A 17,800-nucleotide genomic window follows, 5' to 3' on the forward strand; every position below is an offset into this window, starting at 1 on the left:
TTAAACAAAATTTTGCCTAATATAATTAATTCAAAAGCCTTGTCTGCAAGCTCTGAAATTCTTTCTTTTACTTGTTTTAGTATTTTGTTAAAATTTTCTACTGCATTTTGTAATTCCCTAAGTGCATCTTTCATTTCCAGAAATTCAAATTGGTTTTTCTTGATGATATCTATCTGTCTAGAAAATTTTTCATTCATATCCTAAATTTAAAAAAAATTATTATGGTTTTTACCTTTCTCTGATATCTCCTTGAGTAGCTTAATAATTCCTTATCTAGCATTTTCAAATATTTCATCTCAGTTTGCATCCATTGCTGTAGAGCTAGTGTGATACTTTGGGGGTGCTATGGAACCATATTTTGTCATATTACCGGAGTTTATATTCTGGTTCCTTCTCATTTGAGTAGACTATTTCTTCTAACTATTCTTGAATTTATCTTTGATTTGACTGTATTTGTTGTTTGTTTTAATTTCTTTTTCCCCTTAAAGATGAGACTTTAATACTTATAGTTAGTTACAGCCTAATTTGGTTGTTGGTGCTTCCAGGGATGAAGACTGTAAGAATTCCTTGGTTATAAAGTCTTTGTATAATGGCTTCCCCACATGCTAGTTGCAGTAGGGGCCAGGAGGGGAGGTGTCCTTGGGTAGGAACTAGTTGTGGCTACAGCAGGTGGATAAATGCAATACCAAATGGTGGGCAGAGGTCCCAGCTTTGACAGAGGTTCTTGGAGGAGCTCTCAGTGAATTGCACTGAGATCTTATCAGAGGGAAGGGTTGAAGCCACCTTAGATCCCCTGCCAGATCAGCAGGAAATTTATTCATCCTCAGACACACTCCCGTCCCAGTACTCCAGCATTCAGATCAGACAGGCACCTCTTTTCATGGGTAGGATTGTTGATGTTCAAGTAGAGAGGAATTGTGACTCTCTATTGTGCAAGCTGGCACCTGGAGGATGCTTCTCCTGTGAGGATGCCATCATCCTGACGTGTTCCAGAAAGGGTGTCTATAGCTGCACCCACACTTAGCTCCCATGAGAGAAGCCCCAACTGAGCCTGTGATGGTAGAAAAGGGAGAAAATATATTTCCTTATTCAAGGCCCTTAATGTGCACCAAGGCTGTCTGACTGTTGGGCTAGAGCTGAAGACTTTCCCTGTTGAGTCCAGCACTGCAATTGTGCCTCTGCTAAACTTCCCACCAATGGAAGTATCTGATCCTCAAGGCCTGTTGTCTGGATTCTTTTGTCTCACAGGATGTTCCCTTGATGTGGTGCACTGCCCCTTCTCCTAGGAGTGGGGATCCCTGGGAGCCAGGCTACTGTGAGTGTTATTGTTCCTCTGAGTCTAGCCATCCAGTGAAGTTGCTTCTTTCTCTGGAAGCTACATTCCAGAGGGGCACCTGCCAATGTCAACTGGGACTCTCTGTATGAGGTATCTGTCGACTGCTGCTGGGAGGTATCTCCCCATCAGGAGGCATGGGGGTCAAGGACCCACTTCAGGAGGCAATCAGTCCCTTAGCAGAGCAGTGCTGTGCTGGGAGATTCGCTGGTCTCTTCAGAGCTGGTGGACAGGAAAGTTTAAGTCTCCTCAAGCTGTGACCACAGCCACCCTTTCCTTCAAGTGCTCTCTCCCAGGGAAATAGGAGTTTTATCTATAAACCTCTTACAGGTTGCTGCCTTTCTTTCAGAGATCCCTGCCCAGAGAGGAGGAATCTAGAGAGGCAGTCTGGCTACAGTGGCTTTGCTGCGCTGTAGTGAGTTCTGCCTGGTTTGAACATCCCGGCGGCTACCTATTCAAGCCTCAGTAATGGCAGATGCCCCTCCCCCAACCAAGCTTGAGTGTTCCAGGTCAACCTTAGATTGCTGTGCTGGCAACAAGAATTTCAAGCTAGTGGATCTTTGCTTGCTGGGCTCCATGGGGGTGGGATCCACTGAGCTAAACCACTTGGCTCCCTGGCTTCAGCCCCCTTTCCAGGGGAGTGAATAGTTTTGTCTCACTGGCATTCCAGGTGCCACTGGGGTACAAAAAAAACCTGGAGCTAGCTCAGTGTCTGCCCAAGCAGCTGCCCAGTTTTGTGCTTGAAACCCAGGGCCCTGGTGGTCTAGGCACCCGAGGGAATCTCCTGGTCTGCGGGTTGTGAAAACCATGGGAAAAGCATAGTATCTGGGCCGGATAGCACCGTCATGGCATAGTCTCTGGTAGCTTCCCTTGGCTAGGGGAGGCAGTTCCCCAACCCCTTGTGCTTTACAGGTGAGGCGACACACCACCCTGCTTCTGCTCACCCTCCGTAAGCTGCATCCTCTGTCTAATCCGTCCAATGAGATGAGCTGGGTACCTCAGTTGGAAATGCAGAAATCACCCACCTTCTGTGTTGGTCTCACTGGGAGCTGTAGACTGGTGCTGTTCCTATTCAATCATCTTGCCAGCTGTTTCCCTTTGTACTTTCAATGTGGTGAAATCTCTGCAAAAGTTCCTTCTATGTGAAGATTGTTGCTGGCGTCACATTCTCTGGGACACCAACACTTTGTTTGTCACCACTCCTGTTTCATTTATTTCATTTATGGTAAGTTTGCCTTTTCTAAGTCCCCCTGGTGCCCATCTGAAGTCTCTTGAATAGTAACAGGGTCTACAATGCCATTGTCAGCTATTTATACTTCTATAATTCCATTCACATTCAATTTGACCTTCACGTCTAGCATTTTCACTTTTCATTTCTTCACTGCATTTTCATCTTTGTTGTCAAATCTCTCTTTCAATTATGTGTTTCCCTAAAATGTTATGTGGACTCATCACTGGCAGAAGAGGTCACAATCTTGTTAGCCTGTGCCCCCAGAATAGCTCCAGGGGAATGGAGTTGGGTCCTTCCCTTCCCCATGTTAGGCTTTGGTCAAACCCCAGCAGGTTAGGCTCTGGTAAAATAGTTTCTCCTGGGAGCTGGGCATGGTAAGAATGAAGAACACTCCGGTGTATTTCAAAATACTTCCTTGTTCCTCCCTGGAAACACAGGTGAGCGTTTCTCTCATATTCACTTAGAGGCCCTAATCAAGCTCTAGGAGGTAAAACTCACAGAAGTGTGGGACCCCCTGTGTTTGGGTCCTCCTGGAGTTTGTAACTCAGACTGATCCACACCAAGCTCTAGCAATTCTTCAATTACAGTGTAGGCTTTCCTACCCCAGCACTGGTTTCTATGGAGGTTTTGGATTTAGGAGATTGTGATTTTTTATATCATCCTGTCTAATTTCCAACCTGGGGGACAGTGGTTTGCCCTGTGACCTCATTTCACCGATAGATTTTAAAAGAATTGTTGTTTGTGATTTGCTCAGCTTGTTACTTGTTGGCTTGAGGGACTTTGTGCAGAGGTCATCCAGGAGTTTGGGTTCCATTCCGAAAAGCAGCTACAGCAACAGAGCCTCAATCTTCCCGCACCTAGAATCAATCTCTGAAGATCCAAATTCAGTCCTTAGGTGCAGCGCTTTTTGGATCAGGGCTGTCAAATGAGGAGGGGCCATGGGACACCTGGCATGAGAAGACTGCCTCTGGGACAGAAAACAGGCTTTAGGTTAGTCAACCTTTCTCCAGTATTGGCTTGAGCTCTGCAGGCCTGGGAACTGCAGACACAAACATCAGCAACTTCCCTGCAGTGGCAACCATGTCTGCTTCCTCTTTCACAATGGAGGACTGCACCAGTCTCACGGCCGTTAGCTCCCACAGCAACTTCCCTCCTCGGACATCATGACAGGCAAGGTCCAGATCACAGAGGACAGGGCGTCTCCATGTAGACATTTGAAGAGAGCAAGCAATGTTAATCCTTGTCTCCCAGCCTACCTGGACAACCCCTGCCTCATTCTATGCTACTGGGACTCACAGGTGAGTGCAGCCTGCTCTACACAGGTGTATTTCTAAATGGTGTCTTCTCACCCTCTCAGCCCATCTCACCTATTCCTATAGATTTCCATTTGGGAGGACTTTCTTCTCTCCCATCCTTGCATGAGACAAGATTCAGAGCTCCTTTTCCATAAATGTCTGTGTAGACACTTACTGGGATGAGACTCGCTCTAGTTATAGTGATTCCCCTGAGGCCAAGCCTACACCATGACCCTGGTGCTAATAATGACTTTGTGATTATAAGGCTGGACACATGACCCACACTCATTATGTGGTGGTACCTGCACACCCCCCAGCCATTGACCAGGGTTGTTGCACTGCATCATAAATCCTTGAGGGCAGAGACTCTGTTTTTTAAAACTATTACTATTACCAAAACACTATCTAATAAGAATCATATCTAACTTCTGGAACACAGTCAGCTGTTATTAAGTGACTTGCATATATTAATCCATTTTATGGCTGTAACAAACCTATGAAGTTGATATGATTATTATTTCCATTTTAGGGAACTGAAGAAACAGAGATGTTAAACAAGTTCCCGTAGGTCACACTGCTAGGACTGATAGAACTAAATTCAAACCTAGAAGTTCTGATTCCTAAGCCCATAAGCTTAAACTGTGCTCTTCTCAAACATCCACCAACTCCTCACTTGTCCCACAGCCTTATCTCATTATCTGCACCTTGTATCATGAGTGCAGGGCTAAATTTGGTGGGAGGAGAATTTTAGCTCATGGTTTCCCAGCCTCCTGTTTCTCTTAAACATTCAGGCTGTATCTGTACTGCGCAAAGTCAACTTAAATTTGACACTTAATTATCCATATGATTTTCACAAAATTGTTTCACTCATATAAGCATCTGTGCATCTAATAGATCTTTATTGAAAGACTGGAGTTCACAGGAAGTTGCTTTGCTGCTCCAAGTACAGATTCTGCCAAATTATTGAAACTATTCTATCAATATTTGAGTCATATATTCCAAATTATAGTTTTGGAGGTATAATATTTTGTGACTCATATCTTCCAGGCTAGTTGTTACTTTCATAAAAGGAAATATTCCTCTTTCAACCATTTGTACTTTTTGCCTCAAATTATACTTCTTAAGATATTAGTATTTCTAGCACAACATTTGCAAAGTATGTTATGGTATTTCTTTTGCTATTGCTATATTTATACCTGTTTACATTACTTTGTTTGGGTGTGTCTCTCTGTGCTGGGTCCTAGGAGATGGCCCCTGCATGATGACCCAGCTCACTACTTACTACTCATTTATGTATAGTCAGCTGCTCAACTGATATGGTCTGGTTCTGTATCCCCACCAAATCTCATGTAGAATTGTAATCTCCAGTGTTGGAGGTGGGCCTGGTGGGAGGTGATTGGATCTTGAGTGTGGATTTTCCTCTTGGTGCTGCTCTCATGAGATCTAGTTGTTTAAAAGTGTGTAGTACCTCCCTACTCTCCCTATCCCTCCTGCTCTGACCATGTAAGATGAGCCTACTTCCCCTTCGCCTTCTGCCATGATTGTAAGTTTCCTGAGACCTCCCCCGAAGCCGAGGAGATACAAGCCTCATGCTTCCTGCAGAGCCCGTGGAACAGTGAGCCAACAAAACCCCTGTTCTTTATCAATCACCCAGTCTCAGGTATTTCTGTATAGCAATGCAAGAGCAAACTAATACGTCAACCTAGTTATTTTTAAAAACCTATATATATGTTTTCAATCCTCTGCTTTGTTACATTTCCAAGATACCTGTTGTACTTCATGTCTGCCTATTCTTGTTTTATACATGGTTTGTTTTGTTCTATGGATTTGCTTTTTTTGTCACGTTTATAGGTTATTAAATATTCTAATCTTGAAAACCTTCTCATTTTATTTTTTCACGTGTTCTCAGGTGTGAAGTTCTTTTTATTACTGTTTTATTGTTTTTGAGTTATTGTTCTTGGATTGGTTAACTATCCCTCATGGTGCTGCTGTTCCCCAAATCTTTAGTGATTTCTCCTTGCACTGCTGTCTTTGCAGGAAAAATTCCCCACGTGTTCATGGGTTATCAGGGCTTTGTGAAGCATGGCACCTGCCCCAACCTCACTGTGGGGACTGCTTCTGAGTCTATGGCTTCTTCACTGCTTACTTCTACAGGGATGTCCCTTCTTTCTTATGAGAGGTGGTTGTAGTGCAAACATTAAAAGTGAAGGCTGTGGAGTGTGACAGCCTATGTCTCAGTCTAAAAGCTGAGTGATCAGCCGGGCGTGGTGGCTCAAGCATGTAATCCCAGCACTTTGGGAGGCCGAGACGGGCGGATCACGAGGTCAGGAGATAAAGACCATCTCTGGCTAACACAGTGAAACCCCGTCTCTACTAAAAATACAAAAAGCTAGCCGGGCGAGGTGGCAGCGTCTGTAGTCCCAGCTACTCGGGAGGCTGAGGCAGGAGAATGGCGTGAACCTGGGAGGTGGAGCTTGCAGTGAGCTGAGATCTGGCCACTGCACTCCAGCTTGGGTGACAGAGCAAGACTCCGTCTCAAAAAAAAAAAAAAAAAAAGCTGAGTGATCTTGGGCAAACTTGCTCTTCTCTGTGTGCTTCGGATTTTCTCACCTCTAAATGAAGGTTTATGGTAGCACTTACCACAGGGTCAGAGTGTTGAACTAATGAGGTGACTGACATAAAATGCTGGATACCATGTCTGGTGTCCAGGACATCTGCAAAAAATAATAGCTGCTACTATTCCTTCATGGTATATAGAGACTACTTTCTTGTTTTAAAGTGTAATTAGACATTGATTAAGATAATTTTATCATTTTTTATATTCATTTCTTTGGGTATGAAACAGGAGGTGAAGATTTCACTCTCTGCACATCTGCCACATAGAAAAAGAAATTTGGATGGAAATATGATAATTTGGATAATTTCATTTGACAGTTAATTCTGAGAGATGAAGGACTTCAAACCCAGTGTGTGATGGGGAGGGTTCCATGTGGGCCTTTCTTAGTCATAGATGATGAAGGAGAAACCATTTCTCCTAACAGGGTAACTTTTCTAAAGCACAAGTGTGGCAGAGAAGCAGTGAATGCTTTCTGTACACAAAATATTAATATAACCATAATTTTTTAGTTGTAATTAATTATGAGGTGAGCATTCGGTATGGTTTATATTATTCTTACCATATATTTACGAGGCACATGTTATAACCTCTATTTACATATAATCAAACTACGGCTCAGAGAACTTAGGTGTCTTGTTTAAAGTCACACAGCTCGACATTGTGAGAGAGGAATTCATTTATGCGTTGACAAGAAGCAGAGTGTAGAGAATCCAGAGGGAGCAACTGATCTCAGAGTGGCAGGGATATTTCAAGTACACCATATAAGCCAGGTCTCAGCGGCCTGGAAATCTCGGAGAAAGCCACTGGTGGGAAACTCAGCATGCAGTAGGGATCCATTAAAAAAAAAAATTGAGTTCCTTCTCTTCACCTGGCTCCATGGTATCAATAATGACCTACTGGGTTTCATGTGTGGTTTAGTCATTATCTCCTTTAACATCCACAAAAACACAGCAGTGAAAGACTTATCATTTGCAATCTGGAGAGCAAAACTGAGCCTAGGAGGGCCCAGTGACTTCGTCAAATCCTTAACACACCCTCTTGGTTGGAGTATTTATTCTTTCTCTCTCTTCACCTCCAAATCACCTCCAATCTGAACGCAGTGTTGGATGGAATAGGTGCTCTGTGTGCCAAACAAAGACTATTGATGTGACTGCCCCAGGAAATTGCCTACCATATTCTCCCCCCATCATAACCCTATCCCCTCTCCATAAACCATAACCTATAACCCATAACCCATAATTCCCACCTCAGCCCACAAAGCATATCCTTATTAACCTAAACCCACTTCCTCTTCTGGAGGAAGTCAGGAGATGATTCCTTCTGCTGGATGCAGGCACATGAAAGTGCTAAGCTCCCAGATTAGACTGAATTTGGGCTAAGTTTTGCCAGTTATATTGATAAAAGTTTGGAATAAGGAACAATTTCAGAAGCAGACCTGGTTCCTCTCAAATATTGAGCAGTAGGTTTTGTGAACCCTTCTCCTGCCCCAAACTGAGTAGCACTTGGTTGAGGCTGGTGCAGAAGAAGACAACAAGCCGGCAACATCCTAGGGTCTTGAGATGGAAAGTTTAGAAAACAGTTCCTAATCACAGGTCCTTCTTGGACTAATAGCCCCAAATGGTGAATCACCAAGAAGACCTGAAGATGATGTTAGGGGCCATGTGGAGAGAACATATGGTCAAGGTGTGCAGGAAGCACTATTTCTGCTAAGCCTGTCTGATTCTCCTGAGAATGGAGCATGAGTAACTGTTTGCGTTGTAACTGCCTACTGTGCCTGATTTCTATTTCACTGTTGTACTCTATCACTGCCACTTCCTCTTGAATCAAGGGAGGTAGTGCTTGTTTTCTCTCCTCAGAGCAGTTTGAGATCTCCCCAGCACAGACGTTTGGACAGAGCAGGCTCCTGAGGTCTCCAGGATACCCATCCCAGCCTCCTGGCCCCACCCTCCTGGTCCTTTCCTGCTGCTGATTCTGCTGCTGGGACGCACAGGTGAGCACTGCCTTGAGCTAGAACCCTTTCTGTCTGCCTGCAGGGCCATAGCCTGCCCGTGGGCTTTCAGGGATTCCAGACAAACACAAGTGCTGCCAAGGTAGGCCAAGGACTGGGCATTGTCTGAGAGCAGAAGATCAGGGAGCTTGAGCGCTTCCTCTGTGGATCTGCAGCTGGCTACCAAGGGATGGAATCAGGTGATCCTTCAACCAGCACCATAATTAGTTACATTTTTTATAATATTTCATTTGACAAACACAGAGGAATCATTATTTAAATCCTTACCAGTCTTGAGGCTCCAGGACGCAAAGCCATCTGCCCAAGGCCACAGAGTGAGCTAAGGGACAGCCTGACAGGGTGTGTGGCTCCAGGCCCAGCCCTCTGTTCAGCACCCTGAGGATGTGAAGTCTGAAACAGTGCCTGAGTTGGGCAGGGGAGCAATGTTTCCCGGGGATATTCAGCCACTGTCCTTCTTCAGTATGCTGCATACTTTGCCCTCTGTTCCCCCTGCTTCCCACTCCTCTGTAATCTCAGTGTTACCACCCACTTTTTTTGTGCCCTCTTCCTCTTTAAGAAGGAATTTGCTGCTTACCGGGCCCTGTAATCCTTTCCTAGGGCTTGCATAACAAAGTACTACAGACTGAGCAGCTAAAGTTACAGACATTTACTTCGTGCACTTTTGGAGGCTAAATGCAATATCAAGGTGTTGGCAGGGTTAGTCTGCACTGAGGTCTCTCTTACTGGCTCGTAGATGGCCATCTCTGCTCTGTGTCTTATTACGTGGTCTTCCCTCAGTGTGTGTCTGTGTCCTCATCTCCTTTTCTTCTGAAATCACCAGTCATATTAGATTAAGACCCACCCAAATGACCTCATTTAACTAAATTGCTTCTTAAAGACCCTGTCTACAAATGCAGTCAAATTCTGAGGTTCTGGGGACTGGGGCTTCAACACATGCATTTTGGGGGACACATTCAGCCCATAACAGGTAACACAATCTATCTTGGTTCTCTCTACTTTACCATGGGGAATTTATTTTCCCTTCCCCAGGGCAGACAGGATTGGAGGACCTTTCCTGGTACAGCCTGAGAGAACCTGGCTCACAGCTCACAGACAGGCTGCCTGTCCTCATGCCCCACTCAGGCCATGGAGCTGACCCCAGAATCATAGGGCTGGGCACAGCAGCCTCCCTGCTCCCCACTGGCCCCTGCTGTGAGTCACCTCACAGGTCCTAGAGGACAGGATTCTCACTTTTCAAATTATTTTTCTTATGTATACACTTTACCCAAATGACAGTGGTAAGAGTTCAGCAATTGAGCTCTTCCTACTAGCTAGACATAGTTCTTAGCATTTTGTGTATTTTAACTCTACTAATCCTCACAACATCCCTATTTGAAAGCTACACCCATTAACTCCTATTTGCAAACAGGGAGTCAGGCAGAGGGAGGAACTTGTCCATTGTCCCCTACCACAGTCAGTGGAGCAGCTGGGTTTCAAGTCCAGGTCGACCAGCTCCAGAATTCATTCTTTTAGCCATGTTATGCTACTTGTAGACATATTAGCACATGCAGGGAGGTAAACACAGGATTAATCATCACCCATCACACCAGTCAGAGATACTCAGAGTTAAAACTCTGGTGTATATACTCCCAACATACGTTACAAATGTGTTGGAAGACTTCTATGTGCCAAATATTTTACTGAGATTTTAACAGGTTTCATAATTTTATTTAATGTACAAAACATCTTTATATACTATAATGACAGAACAAACTTTTATATATATTTGTGAATGCATGTGTATATATACATACATGTGTGTATAAGTGACTATAAGTGTACATACATGTACATAAGATTTTGCTTTTATCATTGTCTTTTTATTTGCAATGAAATTTTTCAGAAAAGAAATTTATTTTTATTTGAAAAAAGCACATGTACTTATCATGTACAGCATATTATAAAATATGTGTACATTGACAAATGACTAATTTGAGCTAATTAACATATGCATTACCATACATATATATCACTTTTTATAGTGAGAACTTATGAACTCTGCTGTCTTAGCAATTTTCAACAATGCAATTCATGTTATTCACTCTAGAAACTATATTGTACAATACATCTCTTAAATTTATTTCTCTTATCTAAGCTAAAATGTTGTATCCTTTGACCAGTATCTCCCAACTACACCCACTGCCCTGCCCCAGGTAACCACCACTCTACTCTCTACTTCTTTTTTTTTTTTTGAGACAGAGTTTCACCCTTGTTGCCCAGGCTGGAGTGTAATGGTGAGATCTCAGCTCACTGCAACCTCCACCTCCCGGCTTCAAGCAATTCTCCTGCTTCGGCCTCCCAAGTAGCTGGGATTACAGGTGCCTGCCACCATGCCCAGCTAATTTTTTGTATTTTTAGTAGTGACGGGGTTTCACCATGTTGGCCAGGCAGGTCTCGAACTCCTGACCTCAGGTGATCCACCTGCCTCAACCTCTCAAAGTGCTGTGATTATAGGCTCTACTCTCTACTTGTATGAGTTCAACTTTTTTAGATTCTGTATATGAGTGAGATCATGTGGTATGTGTCTTTCTGTGCCTGGCTTATTTCACTTAGCATAATATTCTTCAGGTTGGAAATGACAGAATTTCCTTCTTTTATAATGCTGATCAGAATTTCATTGTGTATATATACCACATTTTCTTTCTCCATTCATCTGTTGACAGACACTTAGGTTGATTCCATCTTTGTTACTGTAAATAATGCTGCAATGGACATGGGTGCAGATATTGCTGTGACATGCTGATGTTATTTCCTTTGGATATACACCCAGAAGGGAGATTGCTGGATCTAATGATAGTTCTATTTTTAATTTTTGGAGGAAACTCCATACTGTTTTCAATAATGGCTGTACTAATTTACATTCTCGTCAACAGTGGGCATGGGTACTCTTTTCTCCACATCCTCTCCAATGCTAGTTAAATTTCCTCATTTTGGTAATAACCATTGTAACAGGTGTGAGATGATACCTCACTGTGGATTTAATTTGCATTTCTCTGATGAAAAGTAAGATTGGATTTTTTTATATGCCTACTGGCCATTTTAATGTCTTCTTTTGAGAAATGTCTATTCAGATCTTTAGCCCATATATTAATTGAGTTGTTGTCTTATAATTGAGTTTGAGTTCTTTATATGTTTTGTATATTGACTCCTTATCAAATGTATAATTTGCAAATATATTTCTCCCATTCTGTATGTTGTCTCTTCACTCTGTTGATTGTTTTCTTGGCTATGTATGTAATCACACATTCATTTCTATATCCACGAGAAACGCACATGTAGAAGCTTTTTAGTTTGTTGTAATTCAATTTGTCTATTTTTGCTTTTGTTGTGTGTGCTTTGGGGCTCATATCTAGAAATTGATTGCCTAGACCAGTGTTACAGAACTTTTCTTCTAGTACTTTACAGTTTCAGATCTTACATTTAAGTCTTTAATCCATTTCAAGTTGATTTTTATATGTGATATGAGATGAAGGTCCAATTTTATTTCTCTATACATGGATATCCAGTTTACTCAATAACATTTTTGAAGAGATTGACTTTTCCCTATTGTGTATCCTTGAAACTTTTATCAAAGGTCAATTAACTGTAAATGTGTGAGTTCATTTTTATGGATTTGTCCCATATGGCATTTATTATGTTGAGGAACAATCATCCTATATGTAATTCATTGACAGTTTTTATCATTTAAAAATGTTGAATTTTGTCATATGCATTTTTGGACCCTGTGTTGAGATGATCATATGGTTTTTGTCCCTCATTCTATTGATGTAGTGTATCACATTGAGAGATTGCTGAATGTCGAACCATCCTTGCATTCCTGGGATAAATCTCACTTGACTATGCGAAACACACACAGGATTTTTAAAATACTTTTCCTATTATTCCCTTCTAACCTTTTTTTAGTCTATATGAAATGCACATTAAAGAGATGTTTGGTTTTCCCTGTTGCCCACACTCTGTCTTCTTTTTTACTTCTCTGATCTTACCCCTCAAAGTCCCCCAATCTGTTAAGGTAAGCAACAGACAAGCAAACTTCTGTCTTGGTGAAATGCATAGTCCCTCAAAATAGAACTTCTGTGCATTGGTGTATTAGTGTACCCACTTTCATGAAGGGTAGGGGTGAGGAAGAAAAAAGTGGATAAAGTTACAGAAACTTCTGCCTATAGCATCTATGTCTATATAGTAACTATATCTATAGTTTCCTGAAGCTTCCAAACTTCAGGAAATCTACTGAGTAAAAATTTTACTTTCCTTTTTTTTTTTTTTTTTTTCTGAGTCAAGGTCTCACTCTGTCTCCCAGGCTGGAGTGCAGTGTTGTGATCTCAGCTCAATGCAACTGCTGCCTCCTGAGTTCAAGCAATTCCCATGTTTCCACCTCCTGAATAGCTGGGACCACAGAGATATGCCACCACCCTCAGCTATTTTTTTAATTTTTATTTTTAGTAGAGGTGGGGTTTTGCCCTGTTGGCCAGGCTGGTCTGAAACTCCTGACCTCAGGTATCTGCCCACCTCAGACTTCCAAAGTACTGGGATTACAGGCTTGAGCCACCATGCCTGGCCAACTTTATAATTTTTGAACACCCTCCATGTGGCAGACACTGTTGGAAATGTCTTACAGCTCTTACCTTCGATGATCATCATACCCAAGGTAGAGATTCTTGTCACCCCCTGCCCCTCACCACACATACACATAGATAAGGAAAGAGAAGCACAAAGCATTCCAAGGTCACTCATTGGTAACTGGCAGAGCTATGATTTGAGCTCAGGCACTCTTCATCTAGAGATCACAGGTTTCACCATTACTCTTCCCAAACACTTCTGGCCCTAATTCTATTCCATGAAATTTCTGCAGCTGCTGCTAGTGTGAGTGTGTGCAGGGGTGTGGTATGAGGAAGAGGATGTGTAGTTTTCTTCTCCTGGGCTCTTCTGCTTTCTGTGTGATTGCAAACTGACTTTTTCTTCACCAACTCATCTACATGGGAAATTTATTTTCTCCAAATTCAACGGAAACAATCCATTTAAAATAAGAGATTTCAGTCTCCTAAGACAGTATCCCACTGAGCAATTCACACATTATACACATATTTATTGGATATCTACTGTGTTCCAGGACCTGACATAGAAATGTGGGGTGCACTGGTGAATAAAATAGAAATAGTAGTTTCCCTTTTGTTCCTTATATCCACTGGAGAATGACAGTAACCAATATCCATGATAAATAGGTAAATAAAATAGTAAATCAGACAGTGAATAGTAAAATAGATAGTGCAAAAAACAAGAAAGTATGAGTATATAATTTTTATAATTTTGAATGTTTTCATACATTCCTTTTATTGATATTTTTCTCATAGGAAGATAGCCACATCTGTCAAATGCTTTTCTGCATGAAATGAGATAATCATGTATTTTTCTCTTTATTCCATAAATATGGCATATTACATTGTTGTCATTTGTTTACTGAAATATCCTTGGATTTCAGGAATAACTACTATCTGCTCATGGTATATCATCCTTCTACTATGCTATTCAATTCAGTTTACTAGTATTTGGTTGAGTATTGTTGCATTAACAAACCTAGTAGCAATAATGCCAACTGTCAACAGAATGGTGTGCAGCTGCACCTGGCGGTGATTTAATTTTGTGTTCTAGTGGAAGTTTAGGTTCCAATGGGCTTCATATCAGATAAGCAAAGCCTGGATGTGGGACAATTTACAGTTAATGATTGCAACAGGAAAGTATGCCTCATAGAGCTGTACTCCAGACCAGGAGATCCCAGTGGGTAACCAGACATTCATTGTTCTAATAGAGTATAGCATGAGGCCAAGTGGAGCATTATTTTTGCATCAAAAGCCCTGGAGAAATTGATGGCTATCATGAGTGGTGAAGAGACTTCAACAGACATGAAAGAAGTTGATGAAATTTATATAGTGTAGGTATTTTTGTTTGTTTGTCTATTCGTTTGAAGGCACTAACAAGAGTATTGTTTTTGATGATGTATAAAAGAATATGTTGCCACTAGCATTTAACAGAAACTTAAAGGTGTTGGATTATATGACATTAATAAGTATGTCAAGTGAATCTGCTTTAAAAATGTTGTTATCAACGTAATGTCATCTCTGCGCTCCTGAAGAAAGGTGGATGCCATTATTGATATTGAGACATGATCCCCACTTTAGGATGGATAGTCTTGGTAGCATTCCCAAAAGGCAACACAAAGCTGAAGAAAGCAGAGTACAAGAAAGCCATCAGGGTAATAGCTCTTCCAAGTGGTAGAGCCCATCAGAGTAGCAAATTAGCAATCCATGAGCATTCAAAAGTTATCTCTTAGGAACTTTCCACCCCAGCTTAGAATGATGCCATTCTCATTGCCATTAGTGTTGAAAATGGTAGAGTAAGTCCTGCTGATTGGGTCTATAAAGAACACTCTAACATGGCTGTGAAAATTTCATTTGGAGAGGCATATGAAGATGAACAATTTATTCTACTCACAGTTCCCAGAGAGTGGGGTATGGCATGCCAGGTAGGAAGCCATATGCAAGGAGCTTCCAGGAAACAGGCTCAACCAAGCAGATGGGGAAGCAAGAGAGATTGGAACCCCAGGCAAGTGTCTTACTGGGAATTAGGGTGGAGGACACAAACAAAAACCATGATGGGATTTACTGGTATGTTTTAATGACACTACTTTACTAGGTCACAGTAGAGGAGGACAAAAAGGGGAATTGTGGCAGGGACCAGTTTTATCACACTGCTGTACCTGGTCATTTGGTAGGATGCTCACAGCTTGTTTCAGGGATGTTGAGGCATCAGGAAAATATGAATTTTTTAAATGTACACCTCACTAGACATCTTTGTTTCTTCATACCACTTTGAGTGCCCTATAGCATCCTTTCATTTCCACCTGAAGCACTCCTTTTAGCATTTCTTGTAAGTAAGGTTTAGCGGTCATAAACTCTCACTACACCAATTGGGTGTGGTGGTGGGTGCTCGTTTTCATGACCTGATGCCACTCCTTCTACAGATCAGGGAAGTTTGGGCCTGGAGACATCATGCTATTCACTTAAGGATCCATGGCTGAGGATTTATCTGAGAATATCTTAGTTTCTCTCTTGTGTTTGAAGAACAGTTTGCCAGGTGTAGAATTCTTGGTTGATAGGGTTTTCCTCTTTCAGCATTTTAAACATATCATTCCTCTGTCTTATGACCTCCAGTGCTTCTGATAAGAACTCAGCTGATAATCTTATAAGGATCTCTCGTGTGAGAGGAATCGCTTCTCTTTTGCTGCTTTCAGAATTCTATCTTTAATTGTCGACAGTTGAATTATAATGTGTCTTAACGTGGATTTCTTTCTTTCTTTTTTTTTTTTTTTTGAGACGGAGTCTCGCTCTGTCGCCCAGGCTGGAGTGCAGTGGCCGGATCTCGGTTCACTGCAAGCTCTGCCTCCCAGTTTACTCCATTCTCCTACCTCAGCCTCCCGAGTAGCTGGGACTACAGGCGCCCGCCACCTTGCCCGGCTAGTTTTTTGTATTTTTTAGTAGAGATGGGGTTTCATCGTGTTAGCCAGGATGGTCTCGATCTCCTGACCTCGTGATCCACCGGTCTCGGCCTCCCAAAGTACTGGGATTACAGGCTTGAGCCACCACACCCGGCCTAACGTGAGTTTCTAAGACTTTATTGTTGAGTTAAATTTGGGTTTCCTTGGCATCTTAAGCTTGTAGATTCATGTATTTTATCAAGTTTGGGAAGATTTTGTTCACAATTTCTTCCAATAATCTTCTGCCCCTTTCTCTCTTCCTCTTTTTCCTGCTAGAACTCTAGTAATGTGTATTTTTATCAGTTTGATAATGTACCACCATTCCCTTAGATTCTATTATCTTTCATTTTTGTTGTATCTATACCTCACTCTCAATAATTTCAATGATTTCATCTCCCAGTTTCCTGATTTTTTCCCACCTGCTCACTTGTTGGAGAATCCCTTTAACAAACTTTTAGTTGTAACACTTTCAACTATTAAGTTCTCGTTTGATTTCTTTTTATAATTTCTCTTTATTAGAGTTCTTATTTTGTTACTGTATCATAATTCTGAATTATTTTAGTTGTTTGTCTATTGTTTCCTTTAGCTCTTTGAACATGTTAAAGACAGTGGTTTTAACATCTTGGTCTAGTATCAGGGTGGGCCCAATGTATCACATGAGTCCTTACAAGAAGGAAGAGGCAGGAGATTAGGAGTTAGAGAAGCACATGTGAGGATGCAAGCCAGAGGCTGGAGTGATGGGAAGATGTAACTATGAGAAAAGAAATGTTACCAGCCTCCAGAATTAGTAAAGGCAAAGAACAGAGACTCCAGAAAACATATAGCTGTACTGATACCTTTTTAAAAATTGTGTATATCTGAGGCAGGAGAATGGCATAAACCCGGGAGGCAGAGCTTGCAGTGAGCTGAGATCCAGCCACTGCACTCTCCAGCGTGGGCGACAGAGCGAGACTCCGTCTCAAAAAAAAAAAATTGTATATATGTAAGGTGTACCACATGATGCTTTCATATACATATACATAGTGTAATGATTATTATAGTCAAGCAAATTAACATATCCATCATCTCACATAGTTACCCTGCATGTGGGTGTGTGTCAAGAGCCCGTGAAATATACTCTTTAAGCAAAAATACTAAACTCAATACAATATTATTAACTCCAGTCGTTGATATATGGCATGTTCAATCTCTGGACTTCCTCATCCGACCTATCTTCAATTATGTATCTTTTGACCTGTATCTCACCATTACCTCCCTGCACTTCACCCTGGTCACTATCATTTTATTCTTCACCTTTACTTACTTGACTTTTCTTCTTTTCTTTTTGACTGTAATGCAGTCACACAACTTTGGGCTTCTGAACTCCAGAACTACAATATGATATATTTCTTTTGTTGTAAGACACCAAGTTTTGGTAGTTAGTCACATCAGCATTAGGAAACTTACCCTATGGGTGAAAAACTCCCAGGGGCTTAAAACAATGTTATTTCTTTTTAAGCTGCATTTTCATTGTGTATTGGGGATTTTGCATGTCACTATCGCTCAGGAATCCAGGCTGATGGAGCAGACCCTATTAGAGCCTTGTGGGTCTCTGTGGAAGGGACAAGGTGATCCACAGAGGTTCTTGCATTTGAATGCCTAGTCCACATATTATACCCATCATTTCTACTTACAACTCAATGGTCTAAAGCAGTTACATGGCCTCAGTCAATGAAATGGTTCAGAAAGTGAAACACTCCATATGGC

General features: G+C 41.7%; 1 protein-coding gene and 1 pseudogene across 3 annotated transcripts in view; both read left to right on the plus strand.

Moving 5' to 3' along the window:
• Positions 1–17,800, plus strand: part of LOC117069097 — a 38,061-nt pseudogene that overhangs the window by 12,285 nt on the left and 7,976 nt on the right.
• The window catches only part of LOC117068571 (signal-regulatory protein gamma), a 53,264-nt gene continuing 39,222 nt past the window's right edge, over positions 3,759–17,800 (plus strand). For 2 of the 3 annotated variants that reach the window (XM_033185934.1, XM_033185936.1), the window contains exon 1: positions 8,283–8,466. The gene's annotated coding sequence lies outside the window, so the exon portion shown is untranslated. Of the gene's footprint in view, positions 3,863–8,282; positions 8,467–17,800 lie in introns of those variants that run through there. The other variant, XM_033185935.1, reaches the window with a different exon arrangement.

The sequence above is a fragment of the Trachypithecus francoisi genome, unplaced genomic scaffold, assembly GCF_009764315.1.
Source record: "Trachypithecus francoisi isolate TF-2019V2 unplaced genomic scaffold, Tfra_2.0 Lachesis_group21, whole genome shotgun sequence".
Taxonomy (NCBI): domain Eukaryota; kingdom Metazoa; phylum Chordata; class Mammalia; order Primates; family Cercopithecidae; genus Trachypithecus; species Trachypithecus francoisi.